Below are 6,056 nucleotides of genomic sequence, written 5' to 3'. Positions count from 1 at the left end.
TTCCACCTTCTCCAACAAACTCAAGCAGACTTCCACCTCAGGACCTTTGCATCTGCTGTTTCTGCAGCCTGGCAGGCTCTAACTCTGAGGATTGCACTTAGCTCTCACCATGTGGTCCTTAGGCGGTTGTCGCCTCTCGGGGCATCCTTCCACCAGCCCTTGTAAACTTGCAAACAAACCTTTCACTCCCCACATACTCCCTGCCTCCCTCATCTATTTTTTTCTCTAGGGAACTTTTCACTAATACTATATATATTTTACCTACTTATTTTCATTTATTTATCTGCCTTCATCACTACACTGTCGACTCCATAAGGGAAAAAATTTGTATCTATTTTGATCAGTGCTGATCCCCAGAACCTAAGGTACCTGGCATATATATAATAAGTGCTCAATAAATAAATATTTTGAGTAAGTAAAGGTTCTTGGCCCTATGTTAAACACTTTAACATTTCATTAACTGGCACAATACCCTGTGTAGAAATTGTGATGTTTACTTCAACCCACCAGGGAGGAAGCTGAAAATTGGAGCCCTGCTATGTGATATTTTAAAGTTATTTTTTTATGCTGTCAAATTTTCCCAATGTAAATTCTGACCCTTAACAACAACAAACAATTACTGCTTTTGAAATGTAATCTCTACCCCCGAAGTTTCTTATATTTGTACTGTGGATTTTTTTTTAATATTTATTTTGTGTCTGGTTAACCTACTGATGTGTTACTAATTATCAGAATATTCTGTTTGATTCTCTTGGCTTTTCCAGTGGCACAATCATCTACAGGTAATAATTTCATCTCTTCCTTACCAGTATTAAGGGAATACGGATATTCCCATTTATGTTGGATTGCATTGGCTATCATTTTCAAAATGGTCAGTAAAAGTGAGATTCGTGCATTCTGTTTTTAACAGACATGCCTCTAATAGTCGAGCATTAAATATGATGTTGGTTTTTATATTGAGGTAGATAGCTTATTACTTTTAACTGAATCATGTATATTTCAAACACAAAAGTAGACTAGTTTAATGATTCCCCCCCATCATGCACTTTAAATAATTTTCCAATCTTGTTTCATCTCTACCCAGAGCTGTGCTTTCCACTCTCCTCATCCCCAGTGATTTTGAAGCAAATCCTTCATATGTTTTCATCCATAAGTACTTAATTATATACCTAAAAGATAAGGACTGGCTGTAAAAACAGAACTTCAATACAAACTAGATATTGTAGTTTATAGCCATTGTGTACATTGAGTGTAAATGGCTACTATTAACAGAAATTATTACAAACCAGAAGACCCAAGAGAACTAAGAGAAATTAACATCAAGGAGAGTTTAGAAAGTCATTGGATATGAAACAAATAATAAACATTTATGTGACACTCTGTGCTGGGGATTGTTGTAAGATCCTTATATATACTTCTCATTAGTCCTCATACCAATCTTAAGAGGTTGGACTGTTACTTCTGTTTTACTGAAAATGAAACAGAAGTCCAGAAATGGCTCGTAACTTACCCTAGATTGTACTGTAAGGGCAGAGCTGGGATTTGAGTCCAAGAAGTCTCACTCTAGGGTTCAGGCTCTTAATTTACATTGTACTGCCCCTTGCCTACACACCAGTATGTTTCCTCTCTATAAGCACCACTAAGTTTGCAAAAAGGACAGAAAAGTTCATATTTGTTCATAATAGAAGCAAAAAGAAAAGCATAAGAAGAAACCTTTAAAACGCTGCCAAGACAGATGCAAGACACAGAAATGCCATGTTACTGGCTGCGTTGTAATGATGCCAAATCTTGCAGATGAACCTACAGATTCAGTGCAAATATGACAAACTCACAGCGGGCTGCTTTAAACATTAGCTCATCTTCCTTTCTTTCTGTTCACTTTTCTTTGTAAAATACGCAGACATTAAAGCATGAGTAACTTCAAACTGACTTTGTCTTTTGTTTGGTCTTTTTTCTTTCAAAATGAACCAGAATGTTTACTGCCAGGAGCACCCAAATCCTGCCTAACGTAAATATCATGGGGCCTTCAGAGCAGCTACTCCTGAGGAACAGGAACTCGTTCTAGAAGGATGCTCATCTAACCCAGAGATTTCTCTGTCAGATTGGCTCTTTGGGATTCTTACTGAGGTTCTGTTGGCCAGGAGTTGGGTGAGATCTACGAAGAGCAAGGAGGTTGTGAATCTATTTGCTTTAAATGCTGGAAGACAAAGGTAAGAGTCACTAGAGGGGGAGAAAGTGTGACCTGTCCTTAGGATTTGGGGTGGGCAGCATCCTTGGCAGGAGGGTGGCAAAAAGGCAGTTCCTTTTCCTCTGCTGGATCATCTCCTCAAACTATAAATGTTGGAGGGACCCCGGCCTTAGTTCTCAACCCCTATGCTCCTCTGTCTTCACCAAGTCCAGGGCACTTGAGCCCTCTGAGGGACCTTCAAAGAAAGCTTCGAGCTTTTGTGTTGTGGGTCCCCCCACCTCATGGGCATGAATGAGGCATCAATGGGCAGTGAACAAAGGAGGCCCAGGTACACCACATAGTGGGGAGGCAGACCACTGCCAGAGGGCTCACAGGAAACGGCCCACTGGGCAGATGCCATACTGGAGGGAGCCGACCACCCCCAGGGATAGGCACCCCAAGCAAGTCAGGGCTTAGGGCCCCCTATGGAGGCTAAAGGGCCAATGCTCTGGGCCTCAAGGGGCAGGAAAGTCCAATGTGGAGCCATTCAAGTGGACAGGAGTTTATTATCAGAAAACCAAAGGGTGCCCCAAGTCAAAGACAGGACAGGGCTGGGTCTCATGGGCTTGTGCAGCCAGGGTCCCACACCCTCACTGTGGCTTCTCTCCGTTTCCCTTAAGTCAAATGGACCAGGTTCAAATCCCACTTCACACCCCACAATCTGTGTGGCCTCCCTAACCCCCCATTTCCTCATCCTGTTCTCATGTACAAGAGCGAAAATATTAACATTCCTTCCTTGTGGGAAATAGTGCCGACCCACAGCATGCCTTTGTGTTTGTTGTTATACCTGGACTATATATAATGTGATCTAATGTAATTACATGTTATATATAATGTTTATTATTATCATCATCCTCAGCCAAGCTCTCCCCAAGGCAGGATGTCGGTGGCCACAGGTCTCCGACTTTATGTCTCTCAAACTGAGCCGCTAGAGGCCGCCCGACTCTCTGGTTTTAAGTCCCACCAACCAGTTCTCCCCAGAGCCTGCTGGTGCCACTGTCTTGGACCTTCTGAGGCCTCTTTTCTAGAAAGTTCATGGAAATGAAATCAGACATGCGGCCTTTCAGGTTCTGCTTCTTTGGCTCAGCATCGTGCCCTTGAAATTCCTCCAGGTTGCTGCATGAATGAAGAGCCCATTCTGCCCTATCTATTGCGGAGAGGCGTCCTCCTGTTGGGGGTGTCCCACGATTTGTTTCTCTATTCACCTGTCGACAGACATTTGATTATTTCCAGTGGGGGCTGTTATGAGTAATATTACAAACATACAAAAAATGTTCTGAACGTTCATTTGCAGGCCTTTGTCCGAAGGCTCTGTCTCAGCTTTGACCTGTGTTTATGCTAATGGAGGGACACCCCTCTTCCCTGCCCCCGTCAATGATTGACTTTGATGGGGGGAATGCCGGAGCCTGGACAGGTTTGCCCAACACAGGACTTCACCAAAGGGCCCTCATTGGGCAGCTGGGACTGCCTCAGGGCTCGTGTTCTGCTCCCCTCTCCCTCCTGCCACTGACATGCCCCCCTACTGAACCACTGAACCTCTTGCACAGCTGACCCAGCCTGGCCATCTGCTTTCCAGAGAGCGCAGGCTGCACAGCCCGGGAGGAGCACCTAGCACACTGTAAGCACCCTGACGGCACTGGCTTTCCGTTGTGGTTCTTAGACTCTGGCACTGGGTGCCTGAATTCGGCTTCTGCCGACCAAATCCCCCACTGAGGGGAGAGCTTTAGCGCCAGGGTCCCCACCACCACCACCCCCGCACCTGGGCCCACCCACTGAGAGCTTTTCAGGTGCCCCCCACTGCTCTAGAGAGAAATAGGGGGAAATCCCCCACCCTCTCTGTTCTGTCTTCAGCTCCCCAGCCTGGACCCATCTTCCCTGGGGGAGGCAAGAATCTTCCTAACGTTCTGAGTTCTCAGGATGCAACAGAGCTGGAGAGTTGTTGGTTTTTTTTGTATTTCAAATGTAGGTTTTATTATTATTTAATTAGGGCAAAGTCCAAAGATCAGGAGATGACTACCATTGAAAAGGTAAACATTCGAAGAGGAATGAGCACACCTGGCCTCAGGCCACAAGGAGAAGCACCAGGCATGGCTTTGAGGTGGAGTCAGGGGAACAGACGGAAAAGAGACATTCTTGTGGTTTCCATGGGGAGGAACAGGGAGGGCAGGGAAAGCAGGTTTAGGATAGGATAACCTGAACGAATCACTTCGGTGGGCTTGGGCGCAGGGGGGCTGAGTCTAGTTGCCTGGGGCACTTAGTGACAGGAGATAAGGTCCCAGAGGGTGAGGGCCCTGGGTTAAAGCCCAACAAAGGAGGTGGCTGCTGTTGAAGCTCTGTATTGGTTGGTTTGCATGGGAAAGGTTTGCACCGTCTCGTCTCTCCGTGGTCAGCAAGGCCTCAGACAGCAAAACAACAGAAACACATGATTAATACACACAGTGACTTAAAATTTTTTTTTAAGTATTTCATAAAGTTTCTGAGGGTCAGGAATCTGGGGGTGGCTTAGCCAGGGGATTCCGGCTCAGGGTCTCTCAGGAGGCTCCACTCAGGATGCTGGCTGGAGCAGCAGTCATCTGAAACTTGCCCGGTGCTGGAGGGCCTGTGTCTAAGATGGCCCTGGCGCACACGGCTGTTGGAAAGAAGCTGTGATTCATTGCTGACTTCGGCCAGCAGCCTCAGATCTTCACCACGTGGGCATCTTCACAGATCTTGCAGTTTCTGAGGATCAGGGATCAGGGATCTGGGAGTGGTTGGCCAGATGGCCTGGCAGATGGCCCCCTAAGAGGTTCCTGTCAAGATGCTGGCTGGGGTTGCAGTCATCTGAAGTTTGCCTGGACCTGGTAGATCCCCATCCCCAGTGGCCCAGACACATGGCTGCAGATTAGGGACTTTGTTTGCTTCATGGGCCTCTCCATGGTGTCACTCATGACATGGCAACTGCCTTCCCAGGTCTTAGGAGCAAAGCACAAATGTAAATTTAACTGGCTGGCGTCTCCCTCCTCCCAGTCTCCCTCCCACTCCCTTGAGGCCCCCTACTCCCTACCTCACCCCTTCTTCCCTCTACCCCCTGCCCTTCCCCCTCCTCCCCTCTTCCCCTACCCCCTCCTCTCCAGCCTTCCAAGGAGCCTGGCACGCCAGGCATTCAGGGCTGAATAGTTTTATTACCCAACCAAGACAGCTCTTGGAACAAGAGGTGGCTTCATGGGCTTTACTTACTAAAAAGTATCTGAAACATATGGGCCCTGCCTGACGTTTTGCCCAAAGAACAGTAAAGAATTGGCCCTCCCTGGCCTACAAGGGCAGGGAGGAAAGAACAGAAATGTGGTTGGCTTGTGCTCCTGAAGTCCTGATACCTCCATGTGGGAGACACGATGGTTCCACAGTTAGGAGGGGAGCCCCTGCCCCTGCCCCTCCCTGAACACTTCAGGCCAAAAACCATTAGGTGGGACAGATCACCTAAGGCAAGGGTTGAGAAGGAGATGCCTGACCCAGATCAGGAAGGCAGAGCCCACACAGGGTGAAGAGGGCACCCATGTGTCAGGGCAGGGGGCAGGCATGGGACAGGGTTACACACACCAGAGTGTTGATCAAATAAGCAAATGAATTAAAGATAAGGGGAACTGGGTTTTTTTTTCCCACTGTCAGAGCAGGAAGCACCAATACAGCAAGACAGCAAGCTAGCATGACACCATGGTGGTGGATTGGAATTGGGGGTTTCAGTGAGAACCTGAAGTTTTCAACGTGTACTCAGAGATACAGAAGTAAAAGTACGTGTAAATATGTATGTACACTAAGTAGCACCAAGCATGATTTTGGCTTCTAAATACCA

The sequence above is a fragment of the Manis pentadactyla genome, chromosome 15 (assembly GCF_030020395.1).
Source record: "Manis pentadactyla isolate mManPen7 chromosome 15, mManPen7.hap1, whole genome shotgun sequence".
Taxonomy (NCBI): Eukaryota; Metazoa; Chordata; class Mammalia; order Pholidota; family Manidae; genus Manis; species Manis pentadactyla.
This window is presented reverse-complemented; position numbering follows the sequence as displayed.